At 40.9% G+C, this 21250-nt stretch overlaps 1 protein-coding gene across 1 annotated transcript in view; it reads left to right on the top strand.

Moving 5' to 3' along the window:
• Positions 1 to 21250, top strand: part of nav3 (neuron navigator 3) — a 544714-nt gene that overhangs the window by 64834 nt on the left and 458630 nt on the right. The window contains exon 2 of the mRNA XM_033615269.2: positions 12281 to 12418. The gene's annotated coding sequence lies outside the window, so the exon portion shown is untranslated. The remainder of the gene's footprint in view (positions 1 to 12280; positions 12419 to 21250) is intronic.

Below are 21250 nucleotides of genomic sequence, written 5' to 3'. Positions count from 1 at the left end.
TTGAAGTTGACACGGCATCCCAGAATGTCAACAACCAATGCACCCAGGGTACCTTGCACGTCATATCTTGATGTGGAAAATCCATGACCAAGCGCTGATATGTGTTGAGGTCAAGTGAGAATGTGTTGGTGAAAATGTATTTTTCCCCCGAGACACTCTGAGTGCATACGCTTGTTCTTGTGTAATTGTTATTATTGACTCTATTTCTGCAATAACTTCACTTATTGCTGTGTTTATTCAGCTAATTTTAGAGTTAGCACTTGTTTTTTCAGGAGCCGCCATTACTGTTTTGTAAGCTGCGGCCTGCATTTCATATCATCAAAGACAATGCAGTCCCTAACTGACTGCTTACATTGTCAACTACAGTGCAGATCCCTGTGGGGATTTTAATTTCTTGAAAGTGTTTTGGGGCGGCAGAGCCCAGACTGATACAGAAAGCGAAACAGAATGTTGAGCTCTCAACGTCAGGATGGTCTTACCAGGCTGCACTCTGACTTGGTCAGGACTCGAAACTCAAATTTTAGGATTTGTGACCAGACTTGGAACTTGCCGGTCTTGATTTGGGAGTTGACTCTGGACTTGCCTGTCCTGACCTTACTTGTGACTTGAATGCAAAGACTTGAGACTTACTTGTGACTTGCAAAACAATGACTTGTCCCACCTCTGGAGAAAGTAAATGTTTGAAGATGATCCTGTACAAGATCCTATCTGCCCAAATATCAAGGGGGCAGCATATTTGATCCTAGTCCAGGTCGGACCTCAAACTCTGCTCAGGTTTTATCTCCTGTCTTTTAGCTTATTGGCACTTGGGTGCTATTGTTTTCCCAGCATGCACTTTCCATTGTTCCATGCAGTAGAGGTTCACCATGATGGACTGTAACAGTTACATTACCATGCTTTCAGCGCTTGAACACGTGAGCTTTTCCTTTACTGTTCATATCAATGCGAGACACCAGCTTTGAACACCTTCCTGAGCAGCACAGCCTCAAAGTTAATCTAAAACAACACCTCACGTTGGCGGCTGTTAATTAACCTGGGCTGCCTGTCTAAGTATGAATATTATATGGGAAAAGCAGTGGAACAGCCACAGGCTAGAGCCTCCTTCTCCTGCTGTCTAGGAAGCCTCAATGGTCATTTCGCTGTAGATAACACAATATGTCGCTGTGCTCCTCGCTTTCCTTGCTGCAGGCGTTTTCCATCACAGCTGGTTGCTCAGACGCTTCACCTCCCGCTTGTTTGAATGTTGGCTGGACAATTCTGACCCTGCAGCCTTTTCCTTTCCTGTCCTCCTCCTCCCCATCATCCTCTGGCTGGTCAGTCTGGACAGAGGAAATGAGGACTGTCTTATTATCGCCTCAGCTTCCTCCTGGATCCCTTCCAAACTGGGGCTGGTTTGGTTTGTCTGGATGCAAGCTGGAAACAGTCAGCTGTCACCTCCGGCTGCATCTGGCTGTCTCTGGCTCTCTGCTTTAACATCCTTGTGTCCTCTCTATAGCCCTGTCTGACTTTGCATGCTCTGCTATGTAAATGTGTCTTTTCCCAATTTCCTTGTTTGTTTGAGTTATTGAGCTTGAGGAAAGTCCACTCAGCACTTCTGCTTTTTTTTTGCAATGCCCTACTTTATATTCACATCGTATCACACTGGGAGCTGCCCAGTACAGACCAGTATGTGTGACTGCCTTAAACCAGTGACCTTCTGGTTACCGACATCCTCTGAGGGTCTGTCTGATTCACTCACCTCTCTCTGATCCTGTTTTCTGATTTTGTTTTCTACGCCTGATCTTGCAGTTGCCTTCTGTCTCTCTTGTTTTTCACCCTTTGCTCTTTCTCTCATTGCCGCCATCTGTCCTGTTTTTCTCCTTTTCCGTCTCATTTTCTCTCCCTCTGCCTGGCTCTTCCTCATGGTCTCTATCTCTGTCAGACTCTATAACCTTCTCATCTCTCCCCTACCCTTTTTGTCTCTCAAACCTTCCTTTATAATTGGCTTTGTTTTTCTTTTGGCCTGTCTGGCTTCCTCTGTCCCCGTCTCTCTCTGTCTGGGTTTTCTCTCTCCCTCTCTGTGCAGCGCTCTCAGGCAGAGTCAGATATCTCCTTTTAAACCGTGTTATCCCTCTGTACCCATGTGCCGGCCATCTATCAGGACACTACAAAGGAAGATGCTTTCCGTCTCCTTGATCCTGGATCGCAGCGCATCATTAAAGCATTAAAACCCAGGGTGAAGAGCTTCACACTGATTTTGACAGTGATCTTGTTAGTACAGTTCTATGAATTAAAAGGTTTCTTCAAAGTAAGCACACAGGCTGATTGATTGATCTGCAGGCTGGTAATGTTGGTCTACATAGTATTAAACAAGATGTGTTGAAACAGGGTTCTCTGCTCATCCTCTGGCAGCGTGCAGCTAAATCAGGTGCCTCTCAGCTCAAGCACAGCAAATTTCTAAAGAGAAGAAGGGACTAGAGCACAGTGATTGAGTTGCAGCCTTTAATTGTGCAAAGACACAGTATTAAACAGGATACATTTTTACCAGGAAAATCCCTTTGAAAGGAGCTGTATGACAGTCAGAACATTAAAGGGATAGTGCACCCAAAAAATGAAAATTCAGCCATTATCTACTCACCCATATGCCGACGGAGGCCCTGGTGAAATTTTAGAGTCCTCACATCCCTTGCGGAGATTGGTGGGGGGAGCGGCTAGCACACCTAATGGCTGACGGTGCCCCAGATTTACGTCCAAGAACACAAAATTGAAACCACAAAATATCTCCAACATGCTCATCCGTAGTGATCCAAGTGTCCTGAAGCCCGACATAAAAAGTTGTTTCAAAAAACGTCATTTGAACTCTGTTTTTAGCCTCACTGTAGCCTGTAGCTCTGACTGCTTCTCTGTGCTCTGCGTTCACGTGTGCGTGCTTGCACGAGACCAGCGAAAGCATAAGCTTTGCTTACCTGTGTTTACATCACGTGACACGTGCACCGCAGTAGCTAAAAGATAATTTGCACTACAGTCTTTTAGCAAAGGACAGCCCAACATGTCTGAAGACTTTGAAATTGAGGAGGAACAGCATTTCTTTGTTGAGCCGTATTTGTTTGAGCCCGAGTATACAGACGGAACTCAGGCTACTGGACGAAGCAGCCGCCGCTTATGAGCCTAACCCTCAGCCAGCCGTAGAATGCTGGAGTCGAGCACTGGAAACCTGGTGGTGTAGTTGTTTCAAATGCAAAGCAATGCCAACGGATGAGCAAAGTCTTTGCTGCTCAGACTGGGAATTGGTGATGCCTGCACTTGAGAATCTGGACATCGGTACTGACGAGACTGCTGCTCTTGAGAGACCGCACATCACCGATCACCCTGAGCGCGCACACGTGAGCGCAGAGCACAGAGAAGCAGTCAGAGCTACAGGCTACAGTGAGGCTAAAAACAGAGTTCATATGACGTTTTTCGAAACAACTTTTTCTGTCGGGGCTTCAGGACACTTGGATCACTATGGATGAGCAGTATGGAGATACTTTGTGGATTCAATTTTGTGTTCTTGGACATTAGTCTGGGATGTCATCTGCCTTTAGGTGTGCTAGCCGCTCCCCCTGCCGATCTCCGCAAGGGAAGTGAGGACTCTAAAACTTCACCAGGGCCTCCATCTGCATGTGGGTGAGTAGATAATGGCTGAATTTTCATTTTTGGGTGCACTATCCCTTTAATACAGTGGCAACTAATAACCACTAATTAGCTTTTCGCTGCCGTTGTACGCTGCGCTTCAAGTTAGCTGACATTTCGCACTATTATGTTAATGGTATAGCGTAACATTACTCTTTTGTTTTCAAAAATAATCACAACATTAAAAATTGGCTTTATAATTATTGATAAATTGCTGATGAGTCATGATGAGTCATGACTCAGATTTTGATATCTGTCCAACAGCCACAAAAGCTACAGTAGCTGCATGAGCTAATGTTAGCTTTAGCAGACAAAGAATGAGCTGCTCTTCAGCCCTCATTATCTTAATGTTTAAAATGGATAATAAACAGATGATAAATTTTAATGATAATATGATGTGCTAAGAGGGAGACCTGGAATACTGTCATGCTTGACATCTTGCAAGCTAGTTGTTAACTACTTGTCTGAAAATTGTATGATGCAAGCAATGATACAGAGTGGAGTTATTTTGTGAGGAAGTTATCTTGGAACCAGCGTAAAAGATATACAGACAGACTGAGAGCATATTAACCTGGTAACAGCAAAGTGTTTGTAGTTTAGCTACACTTGCACTGGGAACAGTTGTCATATAAACCAGTAAAAGTCAGTGGTTACGGAATACATTTTAATTTAACTTGTTTACATTGCTTGTAAAGATATTATTTTGAGTAGTAAGTAAAACTTTGGTTCTAGTAATTGGAAAATTACACTCTTTCAGATCATGGCTCTACTTTAGAAAAGGTCCTCTTCCTAGCTTTTCAGACCTTTTATCTGCACTTCACGGTGATTTCAAAAACCTCTCATGGACTTCCTCAGCAAAAGGCGTGTTTTTTTAGCTTACATACTAGACTGTATTTCAGTGACCTGGGTGGGTGTTTGTGACTGTAATGTCAGTAGCTGGAAAAAATTGAACCCACATGACCTACTAATTCTCCCCCTCCTCTGCAACCATTACTTAAGTTGCCCTTAAGCAAGGCACCAAACTCTGCAACCACTTCAGTGGAGCTTAATTGCAGTGGGCAGTAGTTGTAAATGTGAGTGTGTGAATACCAAACAGACTGGTGAAAGAGAGCATACGTGCTGTGTCGATTATTGGCTGAATGAGCTCCGACCAAACAGACAGATCTGATCTGCCTTTAGCAGACTGCTCCTGATTAATTGAGGCAGTGGCTCGTGTTGGTGAATAGTAAACAAAACCTCACTGCTGTTCTGCTTTAGCTGAGCTTGGCTGCTAACCAGAGCTGTGGATTCATTCTGTGAATCTACAAAGTGTTGCTCTCATGAGGGAAAGAAAGTGACTCTGAGAAGTGTATCACTTGTATCTGTCATCAGAGGCTGTGAGGTGTGGTAACAAAGATGACACCCGAGCTTCTTCTCCTTGACTTTCTATTTCTCACTCTTGTTGTTTTTCAGCCTCCGTCATTTCTTCTCTCCATGCCTCCAAGTTAGCATCCATCTCGTTTGTCACACTTTCATCATCTTTTATCCTCTCTGTTTCTGTCTGTGACACCCTCTCACTTTTCTCTCCCTCTCTTATTCATTCTGTGACTCGCTCCCTCAGGCCCTAAACCATGTTGGTAGCTGTGTGCATGAAGACAAAAGCGTGTGCTGCATTCCCAGCTGCAGCCAACTGCCACCTCGCACCAACAAAGCTTATCTGCTTCTTTGGCCGTCCTTGGAGAATAAGTGAATAGACATTTATATTTTGCCCGGGAGAAATTTTTTTCTCTCTCTCCTGTATGGAGGGCAGTTGAGCCGGAGATCGTCCTCGGTGATTTGCTGCCTGTGAAGAATGAAGATGTGCGAGGTCGGGCGTGTTCAAGGACGACGACCCTGGACTCCAGCTGCTAGCAGTGGAGGGGACTGTATGCACAATTGTATGAAATAAAAAAAATAAAACAGCTCTTGTACCAATGGTAGGATTAGGGAAAAGGTAACAAAGATCCTATAAAAAATCTAGAAAATTCTAATGATTAAAGGAAAAAAGTTCTAAGATTTAAAAAAAGAGAAAAGAAAAATCAAGACAGTATTTTGAAAAAATTCTTAATGTGAATTGATAAGGCAAAATGTACATGTTTTCTTCTTTGGCTTGGCTAGCCAATCTCACTTTTTCTCCAAATGAACATACACGTAGAAGCTGAATGAAGAGGTATATCATGCTCCTCTACAGGCTGGAATGGTGGTTTCAGAAAGTGTGAGTGTGTGTGAGAGAGTGCAGCGAGGAGAACCAGCAGTACATCACAGCCCGGCTAATGGAACACTGCGCTCCTGAAGGGTCCTCAGCTCTGTCTCGTCCATCACGGCTCCACCATCCCTCCGCAGAGGATTCGGGGTAGATGGTGACACCTGAGCACACCCGCAGGACTTAAGTGCTGTTAGTGCCTGTGAAGTGCTCTGCCTCTTGTGCTTGGAACTGGCAAATCTTAAGTATTTTCTCTACAACATTAAATATTCATGCCTAAATAAGCAGCAATCAAAGTTAAAGTTTGGGGAAAAGAAACATCCTTGGTTATTTATTATTTTGAATTTAACGTTAAAAAACTCAGCTAGCCTGCTTTGTCAGGACTATGTGCAACCCTGTCTTCTAGAAATCACATACTTCACTCATATACTTCTTATTTGCTTTGTACTAGGAAACATAACTGGTGCTATTATCAGTGAATGGATACCTTTTTGGACTGCTCACATGTTGTACAGAGGTGTTGGGGTGGATGGTGGACCTGGACTCAGTAGACCTTTTCCCACCCTTAGAACAGTCAAATAGCCAGAATAAATGTTGCCGTTGTATGTTTCTGCAAATAACAGATATGTTAAATTTCTATGTTTCATAGAAAGCACGTTTTATATACAGTAAAGCAGATATGTTGAAACTTCATGACCCCGTTGCCAAGGCCCTAATGTCAGTAAGAAAAAATATGCGGTTGGGTTGCTACAAATACTGCTAGAAATGTCCGCACATCCCGTTAAAAAGTACCCTGCCTGGTTGCCTCAAACACAGCTGGAAATGTCAGGACATCTCATTAAAAATACCATTTTGTTGCCACAAACAGGACTGGAAATGTCCCAATGTCTCAATAAAGAAATATCCCGTTTGGTTGTGACAATCACAGCTAGAAATGTCTTCACATACTTAAAGATACCCAGTTTGATCGTCACAAACATTGCTGGAAATGTCCCGACATGTCATTAAGAAAACCACAAACACATCTTGAAATGTCTCGACGTCTCATTAAAAAATACCTGGTTTGGTTGCCATGAACACAGACATCTCGTTACGAAGTACCCTGCATGGTTGCCAAGAACACAGCTGAAAATATCCCATTGTCTTGTTGAAAAATACCAGGTTGGTTGCCCCAAACACAGCTGGAAATGTCCCAGTGTCTCAATAAAAAAATACCTGGTTTGTTAATGTTGTGACATCTCATTAAAAAATACCCGGTTTGGTTGGTATAAACACAGTTGTAAATGTCCTGACATCTCATTAAAAAATACCCGGTTTGGTCGCCACAAACATGGCTCGAAATGTCCCAGCATTTTGTTAAAAATTACCTGTATTGTTGCCACAAGCACAGCTGGAAATGTACCAACATCTCTGCTGATATGTATGTAAACAGAACCAGGCGACTTTAAAAATGTTGATATGATGTATATAACGTAGAAACATATTCATAGTTTAGAGAAACTTACAACAACTCTAGCACTGGGCTGCTTACAAACCAGTGAAAAGAATGAGGAAAAAAAAACAGAAATGCCAATCTCTCATGAAATGAATTGTGTGTTCCTTCAGAACCACATTGCTCATAGTGAGAAGCTCATTAAGAAAATGTGTTTTCAGTTTGCCCTGTTCTTAAAGAAATTGCATCCAAAGCCTCTTAATTCACTTCAAACCAAATCCCCGCTGAGCCAAGGTGTTATACAACATGCTATTGATCACACTGGGTCACCTCTGTGGTGCTGACGAGCACCACTGAACACCGTAGTGTTTGCATGTGTACAGGATTTAGATTATCGCCACCACGTGATGAGGACATCTGCATGCCGATCAGTAGATGCCTCTAAGCCTCCATTGATTACCAATGGAGCTCCGCACTGTAACAGCTTTAAAATCTGATCTCTGGCGTCTGATGGTGTTTGTTCACAGGATTGCCTCTGTTTGCTGTAATTGCCAATTATGCAGGAAAAATGACAGCATTACATGGAGATCTGTACTGATTTCAGCATTACCACTGCAGGTGTGTTTAGATAATGTGTTCACCTAGCAGTTGTGGGTATTGATGCATAGTGATTTGCTGTTCTTCTTGGATTTACACTGTGCATTTACAGTCCTTTATTTACCCAGTAAAGACTTACAGTAGCCAAGCCCTCAGTATGGATTTATCATCCATCTGTGCTACAGTTTTAATCTTGTATGATGCAATGAAATCAAGTCATAATATTGTAAATATTGCTGCAGCTGACTGCTGTTTTATAGATTAATATGTTGATCTATTTTGGATCAACTAAGCCCAACCATTGGTTGTCTATAAATATAGATATGAGGGTTAAATAATCTAATGACCAACATTATTGTTATTACTATATATTTATTTATCCTCCTCCTTCTCGCACACACTTAAATATTCCTCTAGTTACAATTATTCATACATAAATACATGACACATTTACACAACACAGTTTGATACATGCACACAAACACTAACAATACTCGGAGTCTGTTTCATACACTTTGTGTTAATGTCTGTATATCTGATTACACCTTTGTACTATGTCACAATCACAAAAACAAAAAGAAGGAATTCAAAAGCAGAATACCGGCCGATTTTGTTTTTCAACAATACACAAAATAAGCTAACATTTTCTATGAGCATCCTAAATGTAATTACTATTAAAGAATTGTGCCCAAGGGTTAGGGTTCTGTGGATAAATTACTTATTTCAGCTCTATGGGAGAGACTAACAAGCTAATTTTTTTTTTTAACATAAGAGACATTTTCATACCTTTATTAAACAGTAGTGGAGAGATTAGAGGAAATATGGGGAGAGAGGGAGATTGTGAACGTGCAACAAAGCTCCCTGGCGGGAAGTGAACTGGGGATATTGCGGCAAAGACCACTGATAAACCAAGATGGCTTACTTTTGATTGATTTCCTATATCTGTGTCACATGGGCTTTGCCACTGCCTCGCCCCTTTAGGAGACTAGCTGAGTTTTCATACGCCAGACACGTCCTGAACATTCTGACACAACAACAGCATTTTTTCAGACAGCCCTGTTGAGACCTGTTTCTTTCTCAGCAACACATTCTCGTGAGATCTGGCAACACCAAATCTCTCGTCTCGGTGGTTTCACTGCAGTGCTGCCGACAACACTTTCCAACCAGATTAATAGAAATTGAAACTGACTTACATGTGAAACCATTTTAATCAGGAGAGACAGAAGATTGAAGTCAAGATAATATTTAATACAGAATATGAGTGTACAGATTAACAGTCTTTGGTGCTTGGACACCAGAGGGCGATATTTTGTGATCGAGGGACATCTGAGTGGCCGTAAGATAAATCCCCCCATGGCGTTCAGACACTGGTGGTGGTGTTGGCTGCTGACTCTGAGGCTGCTGAGGCGTATGTGGCTGATGAATCTGTAAAGACTAGGTGGTGATGGGGAGGTGGAGGGCGTGCATGATGGCAGCAAGAAAGAACTACGGCACAGAAAGAACCGTATTTAAAATAGGGAGCAGTAACATGATAGGCTGACAGAGAACGTGTGTAGCTGTGCTTCTGGTTGAATGTAAATCAGCTGATGGCTCAGTTGACAGACCCAGACAATGACACCTGGAGATAGTAAGTGAGCATGTGTGCAAGGAGTGAATGGCAGGGTGAGAAAGAAATCTTACAGCCTGAGCATGAAAAGTACTGTCTTCCTGATTTTCGCTAGAGCTTCATGAATTTAAAGTGAAAAAAAAAATACTGTCTTCGTTATAATTTAACTGTTTTGGGAGTGGAAAAGAAAACATTATTTAACGAATATGATCTTGTACTGGGTCCATATCAGATATTAAGCTAGGAGATAAAAATGAGCAGCAAAGTAAGGAGCAAACATTAAATTTGTACAGTACAGTATCTCACATAAGTGAGTACACCCCTCCCATTTTTGCAAATATTTCATTATATCTTTTCATGGGACAACACTATAGAAATGACACTTTGGTAGCCTATAATTTAAAGTAGTCAGTGTACAGCTTGTATAGTAGTATAGATTTACTTTCCTCTGAAAATTACTCAAAACACAGCCATCAACGTCTAAACAGCTGGCAACATAAGTGAGTACACCCCACAGTGAACATGTCCAAATTGTGCCTAAAGTTGGAAAACTTGATAATGAAAACTTGTAGCCCAGTTTCTGAAGAGGGGTGATCATGCTCTGCTTGGAATTCATGTTTCACTGCTGCCGGCTCTGGGGATCTCGGTTCATTTAGGGAAACATGAATTCCAAGCAGAGCATGATCACCCCTCTTCAGAAACTGATCTGCAATGCAGTTTTCCAACATGATAATGACCCAAAACACACCTAGTAGATGACAACTGCCTTGCTGAGGAAGCTGAAGGTAAAGGTGATGGACTGGCCAAGTATGTATCCAGCCCTAAACTCACCTGTGCACCTGTGGGCCATCCTCAAGCTGAAGGTGGAGGAGCACAAGGTGTCTTCACATCCATCTGCTCCATGATGTCATCATGGAGGAGTGGGAGAGGATTCCTGAAGCAACCTGTGAGCTCTGGTGAATTCCATGCCAAAAGGGTTAAGGCAGTGCTAGATAATAATGGTTGGCACACAAAATATTGACACTTTAGGCACAATTTAGACATGTTCACTGTGGGGTGTACTCACTTATGTTGCCAGCTGTTTAGACGTTGATGGCTGTGTTTTGAGTAATTTTCAGAGGAAGGTAAATCTATACTACTATACAAGCTGTACACTGACTACTTTAAGTTATATCAAAGTGTCATTTCTATAGTGTTGTCCCATGACAAGATACAATGAAATATTTGCAGAAATGGGAGGGGTGTACTCACTTATGTGAGATACTGTATATAGTGTTGTGGTGTTTAGAATCCGTTTTCATCCATCCACAAAATATTCACTAACACTTCAAATGAGGTGGGAGGATGAGGGGGAGAGGAGACCACGCCCTCTTAGGAGACTGGTGCAGCTTGTAATGCGTTATCTTCTGTATTGGTTGTGGTTTAAGTGGAGGGTGCAGTTCATGGTCAGTGCCCCACCTCCTATAGGCCATCAGAGCACACCAATTGGCAAACATTTTTCATTTTTGAAGCAAACATGCCAAAAAAATTGCTGGTTTTAGCTTTTCAACTAAGGATATGTGCTGATTTTCTAGGGCTTTTATCATAGTAAACTGAATATCTTTGGGTTTTGGACTGTTGGTCGGACAAAACCAACTATGTTAATATGCCTACTTGGGATTTGGAAAGTCTTTATGGGCATTTTTAACTATGTCCTGACTTTTTTTAGACCAATTAATTGATAAATTGGGGAAAAAAACAGATTAATCAATACTGAAATTATTACATCTGACGCACTAATTGTGACATTTTAAATTGTCTCACAGATTACTTTGGCATTCCGCACTGCAATTTCTCTTAAATAATAAGCAATTATCAGGTCATAGTCGAATAAAATCTGTAGTGAAATACAATCCAATTGTACACTTGGTGGGGTGTAAAAAGTAAAAAATGGCCATCACATTTCCCAGAGTCCGAGGTGACATCTGCAGACTGTTTGAAGGCTTAAACAATAAATTTCCAAAAGTCTATTGACGGTGGAGTAAAAGTGCAACAGAAGGTCAATAACCACCCAGAGAAAAAGGAATGACACCTACATCAGAACATTTATCACTTCTGCTGTGATGGCTCTCAAAGCTGTCAGATAATCCTGATGGGTCGCATTTGGGCACACGCTGAAACCTAACCAGGCAGAACTGGTACATTTCCAAACCAACCTGCTAGCACCTTTCTCTTAGCTGCCAGCGACAGGTGAAAGATCCTGCTCAAAGTCAACAGATTGCAGCAGGTGCGCGGCCGCGGATGGATGAGTGTTTATGCGCTCATAGCTGATTACCCGGGAGAGCAGGGGAGAGGAGCAGACAGAGGGCAGGGAGGGGGCATAGAGAAAATCGCGATTGTGTCCTTCAGTGTGTGTGTGTGTGTGTGTGTGTGAGAGAGAGAGAGAGAGAGAGAGAGAGAGAGAGAGAGAGAGACAGGGGAGCAGAGTGCAAGAACAGGTGAGGAAAAAGCATTCTAGTGTGTTTCAGTGTGAGCAAGCAAGGGAATTCAATTGTTTTTTTGCCGTATAAAATTGATTTTCTGACAGATTGTTTGTTGCTTGTGTGTGTTTTTATTATTTTTATCACTATTTTTATTTTTAATATTATTTTTAAAATAATTGTATTTATTTATTTATTTAAAATGTAATTATAGATTTTATTTAATTTTTTGGTCTGATCTTTTTTTTTTTCTTTTTGCATTTTGAGAAAATAACCTAACTCAAGGTCCACTTCCTCTTTTCCTGTGCTTTCAGCTGCATCATCATATACAACATCAGCGGGTGATTTTTGCTCAGTTGTCGAGGAGTTGTTGTCATGGAAGTCATAAGTTCTTGAAAATTTCATCACCTCATGAAGACCCAGGGATGTGATTGAAACCCGAGAAAAAACGAGTAAGTGGACCTTAACTCAAGATTATTTAGTCAAACCAAATTTTTTTTTTCATAATGTCTTGTTTCCTCAGTTTCAGAGTATGCTGATTGGCTCATATGATTTGCACAGCCTTTAATATTCAAATAAATAGCATGCATAGGAATCACACTTTCAGCTGCACAAGAAAAAAAAGGTTTCTCTACTTCTCTTGGCTGTCACAGCTGCTATCTCTCACTTCACCTTGCCCTTTCCTGCCCAGACTATCATACTCTAACAGCCTCTCTACCTGCACCCTGAACCTGTCTACCCCCACATTTTCCTTGACGCTGTATTGCCACCATATTCTCATTCATGTCACAACTGCAGCGACCTTGGATCCATGGCTTCACAATATACTTAATCGTTTGCAAATTGCCTGCATGGCAATAAGGTGAGAAATAATGGAGAACAACGATGTTTTTCTTACGTTTAAGTGGTGCTTTCTTTCTTGTACTTTGATGAAGTTATACACACTCACGTCAAGGAGCCGCTTAGTACAACCACAACTTATCACACTAACCACATGGGAATAAAGGTGTGGAAGGGGCAGTTGGCTCCAAATCAGTGCTATTTATCGGTCTGGATTGTTTTTGTGTGAGTTTCTGAGTGTTGGCGATATCAGCCATAGAGATGTCTGCCTTTTCTCCAGTGAAATGGAACTAGATAGCACTCAGCTTGTGGTGCTCAAAGCACCAAAAAATAAATTTGATAAACTCAACAGCAATGTCTCTTTCCAGAAATCATGAAGTAAGTTACTCAAGATAATCTGTATATCTTGTTGTGGGCAGTTAATTGCAGGAACTATTTTCTTAGAGGCCGTTTACACTTTGCTGGCTATTTTCATAAACGGACATTTCACCGTCTCCGTTTTCAAAAAGAGCTTCGTTTACACTTACCTGTGTATATATACACAAGAGCATGCCAAACCTGTAGTTGGCAGTGTAACAAGAAGCTCAAGCCTTCCATGTATCCATTATCACCATAGCAACATAGGTCGCACTTTTGACACAGGCGCAAGTTCCGGCGCATACTGTGACGTCGACTGCCTATAACTCCGTTTATCTCCGTTTATCTCAGTTTACATGCAAACACGCAACCGGAGTTTTCCAAAATCTCCACTCTGGCCGGAGTTTTTAGAAAGACTCGTTTTCAGAGGAGAAGTCTCCGTTTGCGTGTAAACGAAGGGCACAAACGAAGGAAGATGTCTCCGTTTATCAAAATCACTGTGTATGTGTAAACGGCCTCTTACTACTGAGCTACACCTGCCAGTAATATCACGGCACAGGAAGAGGCGTGCATCTACTCATGGACAAGAGTCTCGTGCTCATGACAGCACAAGATGTAAACATAGCTTGGTACACAGAAAATAGTTCCTACATAAAACTGCTCACAACAAGGTCTGTGGATGATCTTGAGTAACAGGGTCATGATTTCTGAAAAGAGCCATTGCTGTTGAGTTTATCAAATGTATTTTTTGGCACTGTGAGCACCACAAGCCGAGTGCCATCTAGTTTCACTATATTCACGAGATGGCAGACATGTTTACGGCCAATATCTCCAACTCTCTGCAACATTCACCAAAACAATCTTCAGGGATAAATATGCCTACAGGTAAGAGGAAAAATATGTATTGTTGATTTTTGGATGAACTGTCCCTTTAATGCCTTGCTCTGTGGACGCTCAGCAATACAACAGACTTGTACTGAAGCTTATCTTTAGTTCTCAGTCACACTGGACTTGGTTTTAATGTCTGAACCCACCAGTTACACTCTCTTCCCTTGATTTTAAGAAGCCTGCACATGCAGAAGCATCACTTTGCTGTCTCTAGGCAACAACAGATTCAGCTGCTGTCAGTCACTTAACTTGCATAGGTAATAACATTAGTAGTGTTGTTGATAACCAAATGAGAAGTAAACAGCCTTTGCAGTTATGACACAACAAGTATGATGAAAATAATTATGAGCAACTGCTTCCTTCAGTTTCATTGTCTACAGACAGTAGAAAAGACCGCCTCTGCTCTCATTTGATTGGACAACAGAGAAATATAATGTGGTGTAGGGTATTTTTTTCAGCTTCAACTCAAATGCTTAAGCACTAATTCTAATACTGGAAACAATTTGGGTATGAGCCAGTAACGTATGGAGCTACATCCAACAGCAGTGTCACTTCATTCTCAGCTGACACAGGCACCTTAGTATGTAACTGCCCACTCTCATCTTAACACTTGATGTTTAGATTACCTGCTCATCATCCACCTTTTTCTGTTTATTATGTTGAGTCAATTCAGTATTGCGTCCAATCTGTGTTGGTTGATGGCATATTGTTGTTCCATATCCGTGTAAACAGCAGAGCTATCCCATTACTTTCCTTCATGCCATACTGAAAGCAATTTCCCCCGTCATATTGAAGTACAGACTGTGTTCCGCTCTGTTCCTCAGTGAACATATTTTTGGCTTTGTTGGCATGACAAGATGATGTGCAAAGTAAAATCAATTGTCTGTCTTTTCAGCAACTTGCTATTCAACTGAGCATGTTTACTTTTATTCACAATGAGCTCAGTATAAGAAAAAAAAATACAATCTCAGACTGTGTGCTGTGTATCAGTGTGGCTTCATGACTACTGACAAAATCCAGATACTAAGTTATGACAGTTAACTGTGTTAGATGTTAGAATTTAACAATGCTCTTTCAACATATTTACCATTTGTAAGTGTATTTTTAATTGACTTTGCATGCAAAGCAATGATTTTATTCCCATTGTAATTACACAATCATTCTTTCATTTAATACAACTGTCTGACACCATGTCTGACTCATTGTTATTGTACCACCAACCTAATTAGGAAAGGAGGGAACCTATTAAATTTTATTTGCGTAAGTGAGAAGAGCAATAATACATAAAAATATCAACTGAAAAATATATAGAGATATATCGTAGAGATAACCCAAACACACACACACACACACACACACACACACACGCACACACACACGACCCATATGATATAGATTTTAAAAAGAACAAAGAAATTCTGAAACACTGTTGCATGACAAACACAAACAAAAGACAGTTAAAGGATAAGACTGCTGTTCAATGTTTGTCCTTGAAAACCAAAACCAACAATTCATCAGTCCATCTCCCAGTACATTTCAACAGCCCCCAGTTCCTACTGAGGTCATAACTTTTTTTAAACCAACAGACATGTAAGGTTCAGTAATTTTTAAAAAAGGCTGGGCACTGCAGTTTTCAACAATCATCACTTAAAAAGCAGTAAATGTGCATTTATTGGGGACTATTTTCAGCTGTGGATGAATACACATTTGCTGTGTTAGTGAGAAATTACAGCACGTGAGCAAAGTCTTTGAGATTGCCTTAAAATAAACTTGTGTATTGTGTTCACGGTAGTCCACCAATTTGGTTGAGACTCAAATATCTGGATAGATATATGTATCTATATTTTCAGACATTCGTGATCCCCTGAGGATGAACTATTAACACTTCAATAATTTGATTTATGACCGAATACCTGCAATACATTCCCAACAGCCTTAGGTGTACTACTTTGTGTTTAGTGCTAATTAGCAAATGTTAGCATGCTCATAAGCTAGGCTACATTGGTGAAAATGGTAAAGATTACAACTACAACACTTCAACCTATTAACATTGTCATTTTCATACATTGTGAGTATGCTAGCATGTAGACATTAGCATTTAGCTCAAAGCCCTGCTGTGCCACAGTACAGTTTAAGGCACATGTAAAACAATAAGTTATTTCAGACTTGGGAAACAGAAACAATACTTCCTAGTATGCTCAGTTCATTACTGGCTTTGCTCTTTTTATGAGATAGTGAGAAAAATTAAGGAAGGTTAAATTGAGAAAGTAGTTCCTACTTCCTGGAGATGGTGACTCAGACCAGAGATATTGGATAAAGGAGATACCCCACCGTAGGCTTATCCAATGTTAAGAAAACAGTTACTCTTCCTGTCTCCTAAGTGGGCATGGTTAGCTCTCCCTCCAATCAGAGCCTGTTCTCCCTCCCTGACGTCACTGAATCAGGAAGTGAGCTGAGTGGGGTATCTCGCTTTATCCAATATCTCTGCTCAGACCTGTGTTGCTGTACAGTTCCTCCTGAGTGTACGCCTTTATTGATTATGGATGTCACTTCCATTCCTCACTGCATTGTTTTCTCTTGGCCAGCACATTCTCGTCTCTGCCAGCCAGCCATGTTGTGTCAAGGTGAATTGATCATAAGCGATGCTGAGCGGTACAATTATTTTCCCATTTTGCTGCGGTTATTGATCTTTTCCTCTGTACAGCCAGCCAGTCAAAATGGATTAGCCATCAGATTAAGTCCAAAAATTCAGTGGGAGGGTCATTCAAATAGATGAAGGGTACACAATTTGTGTTCCTGTGGAGTTTGTTTATTTGATCTTCCTCCTCTCCCCAGAGAGCAGAGAGTCTAAAATAATTTCAGATATCGGTCTGGTGGTTCTGGATACTTCATAGCATCCATCATGATCTAATCACCACCAGTGGTATGGTATCAGTCAACAGGGGACTCCACAGAGAGGCTGCCAGGCACAAACCTCAAACATTAAGGCCTGAGTATAAAGGATCCTCTTCTTTGAGAATAAATGATTTCATTGATAGAATCGCAGGTTATCATTTCGCATGTATGCAACACCCTTTGGATTCTACAAGTGCTTGATAGGGTGAGAAAATGAAAATGAAATTGAAATGAAAAACGGAACTTTTGATCACAAAAGATTATTCGGCAGATGATTTTGGAGCTTATGGAGAGCTTAATTAATAACAGCAGGTAATACTCAGTGGCCCTGCAAGGGGTGAGGGGGGGGCGGGAGTGGGGCATGGCCACCCTGATGGATAATTAGAGGCAGATATTACTGTCTTTAAAGGGCTGTGACTTGCTCATTTTCCAAGCTAGGTAGAAGGTTGGGGTATCTTATTACACTGGATAATCTAAGGCACCCATTGGATGTCAGGATAATCAATAATCGATAAAAGTGTAGCTAAGGCAAGGTAGCTTGCAATTTTTATTTTTATTTTTTTTATACTTGAGGGTCCTTAGTTGTTTGTGATCGGTATTTTCCCAAAGATCTGCCTAACAGATGGAGAGTCAGTTGTGGAGCAACATTTCATCCACAACATATTTAACCACAAACTTCATTAGTTCTTTGTAGCCTGCAGCTGCTCACAAGTAAAATCCAGTTTTGTTTTTTTAACCAGTGTAGGGCGACAGCCAACCTCCGGGCCCAAGGAGGGCTCACCTATAGTGGGGTGTATTTCCTGGAGTTCAAAGTTATGCTGTCTGATGTAGTAGGTGTTTCAGACTGGAGATCTGAAGTCATTTCAGATCTCCAGTCTGAAACACCTACTACATCAGACTGGAGATCTGAAATGACTTCAGATCTCCAGTCTGAAACACCTACTACATCAGACAGGAGATCTGAAGTCATTTCAGACTGGAGATCTGAAGTCATTTCAGATCTCCAGTCTGATGTAGTAGGTGTTTCAGACTGGAGATCTGAAGTCATTTCACTGTGTTTTCACAGCAAAGTGAAACAGTGTACTTGTCGTCTCTCCTGGGAGAAAATCTAGAGGAAAAAAAAGTCATGGGAATATTTTGAGCTGCCCAAGGAAGCGTTTCAGTCTTCCTACTTTGCTGCTTTGTGATGCAGTGAAATGATTATGAAAATGGATTCGCTGATGTGATTGTTGTTTTTCAAAGCAGTGGTGGAGTGATAATAAAAGTGACGTAATGAGTTGTTTGGTTTTGGGGTAACTGTGATATTATTACTGAAATTTTATCAGTAATTAGTAACACTACTCCATACTAATATTTTTAATGTAACGCATTTACTAGTTACTGCCCAGTCTCTGTATACAGATTCTACATGTAGTGAATGTAGAGTCTCTAAGCAAACCCCGGAGATCTTGCCTCCGGAAGAAGAGCGGAAGAGCCCTGGTTTCCGGTGCTAGATCATATTGATCAATCACGTTTGAGCCGGCTGCAGTTGTTGCCAGGTTAAACACTCTGTGCGGTGAACTAATGAGGCGGAACATAATTGGTGTCACTGCAAACTCTGAATCCATCGCAATGGTTTAGCATATTTACTTATAAACAGAAGTCGGAAACGGAAGTTCGCCTACTCAAACCAGAATGCCAAAAAATCGGGGGTCTGCCCTCAGAGGCTGTATCGCCGTCTGCCGGAAGTCAGACGCCGAATACAGCCAATGGGTTCCGAGAATGGTTACTGCCCAACCCTGCTTTTTGGGTAGGGGGCTAAATAACTCTAAATAGCGAACTTTTGGAGAGGGAACAACTGGCATTGCCATTTTAAAGGGATCCCTTGAATTCTCACTTGAAGATATCTGTCTATCGATATCTGTCGGTTCTATGGGTACCCACGGGTCTCCATTAAACTTGTTCCTATTAAATGTTTTGTTTCTTACAATCAATGTACTCCTTCAAATTAAAGCTGTATAGTTATCTTTTTAAGGAAAAGGGCACTTGAAGGACAATAAAACACCTAACATGCAGCTACAGAACATTAAAATAGGATGATTAGGCCACTCAAAACTATTCTGTTGTCAGCTAATGCACATAATTAGTATTATTAACCGCTAAATTAGGAAACCAAAGTATATGAGTATGCAGTTCCTTCTCTCTCCATATCGACATAGTATTCAGTTTTTCTAAATATTTTAACAACATGATAAAATTACTGTTATTCAGTTATGGCTTTTGGTTTTGGTGCCACCCCAAGATTTTCAGTGGCCCCATCTGGCCACCCTTATGAAAAACTTCTAGGGCCACCACTATTGCTACATCTTTTTTCTAACACAATTAATAAGCAAATATAATATCACTGATACTGATTTTTTTTACACAAATAATGTGTGCAAATAAACATTAAAAGGCCCCAAAAATCAGAGTAAATGGCAGGGTAGTAATGAGCTGAAGGCACACTGTGCTGATGTTTAAATTTAGAGTTGAGAGAGAAACTTAGACTTAGTTGAGTTAAGGCACGATGCGGCAGTACATCATCATGCAGACATTTATAGATGACAAATGACGTGTTTATACAGTAAGAAGCTACAGAAAAGATTTGCAAATGTGCTACAAAAAAAGAATCATCCATCATCTGCACTGTAAAAACACACATATAGCAGACACCGTGACATAACATTACATCACACTACCACCACCACACAGGACTGCATGCTACGAAACAACTACCGCTACTAAATGATCACAGTTATTTACATGTGCTAAATGAAAAGGCTAAATTCTTGGTCACATCAACAACTGAAATCAATGTAAAGGAAAGTGTACTCACAGTGCTGAAGAGGGCAATAACCCTGTTTATGGTTCACAGCTCAGGTCAAAGAAACAATGCCCAGTCCGGTGGAATAGCTCATTGATCCATCCAACAGCCAACTGATTGAGAGTTAAAATGTAAATGTATTATGGCTTTAGACAGGCTTGGGCGGTATCTGTTTTTTTTTTTTTTTTTTTATATACCTTCATAGCTTCACCTTCAAATAAACAATATAAGCTCACAAAATGTCAAGAAACATTCTTGGAGCTATGTTCATTATAAACAGAGAAATACAACCGTACACTTTCTGAATTCAGTTTTCTCTCTTTCTAAGAGCCAAGACTAACGTTAGCTTAATTGCCTTGTTACAAACATCATAAAACCTCCTTCATTTAGACCCGACAGAAACTAAATAAAACTCACAAAAACTGTTTTAGTCAGTCCACTGTTCCAACAATCACCAACTCTGGTTTACTCAAAATAACCTCTTAATTCACAGAGTTAGATGTGAAAATCTACTTTTTCCCCAGCAGTCTCTCTCTCTGCCATTGCTGACCGCTGTTCAGTCCTGTAACGTTATCCCCGCTGCGTGCAGTCACCATGTTTGTCATCTCTGCTACTTGTTTCACCAGAAGAGACTGACCCCTGGTGGCATGTGATGTGCACTACATACAATACATCCTAATACAGCAGTAATAGAAAGAGGGGCGTCTGTATTTTTTAAGGGAATTGCAGATCATACTGTCAGGATGAAATTATGCATATGTTGTTGTTTCTATGCTTAAGTTTGTTTGTTTTTTTTTTTTACCTTTTATGAGTTTAAAATGGCACGGTAAAATGATATCCTGAAAGGGATATAGATTATAGAGCTGCAAAATTAATGCTTATATATGAAAAATGTCACATTATGCCATCTATGTTAACAGTTCAGTCAGTATAGAGTGCAAGTAGTTTTTGTGCGTGATAAAGGAAAGGTGAAACAGAAACAAAAGCATCTCATCAAGTCCATTATAAGAAGAAACACATTGTAAAGGCTTTCATACAGCAACCGACTGCCACTGCCGCTTCCATTGTTTTCACTGCAAACACATAGGCTGCCATGCTACCCAGGGTTGCTGCGTGACCATGGCAACCACAGAAGCTACAGAGAGGGAAACTGTATAGGAGCTGATGTTACTGTATTCGAGTTCCCTGAATGGTTCGTCTCTTCGTCTGCATGGATGTATGGTTTCAAAATACAGAACATCAGCATTGCTGGGCGGCAGCTGCTTACAAAGGAACACTCACTTCATTTACTTGCTCATCTAATCAAAACTAAACACCAGAATGCTGATGATATTACTGCGTCTTTATAATAAACATTTTAACAAAAAAAAAAAGCTGGAGATGTCCAGTAGGAAGATAAAGTGGAGTTCATCTTTTCAAGTAGGAGTGGATAAAAGAGGAAAATGTTTGCGGAGGATGTTTC

This window comes from Epinephelus lanceolatus, chromosome 23 (assembly GCF_041903045.1).
Source record: "Epinephelus lanceolatus isolate andai-2023 chromosome 23, ASM4190304v1, whole genome shotgun sequence".
Lineage (NCBI taxonomy): Eukaryota > Metazoa > Chordata > Actinopteri > Perciformes > Serranidae > Epinephelus > Epinephelus lanceolatus.
This window is presented reverse-complemented; position numbering and strand designations above follow the sequence as displayed.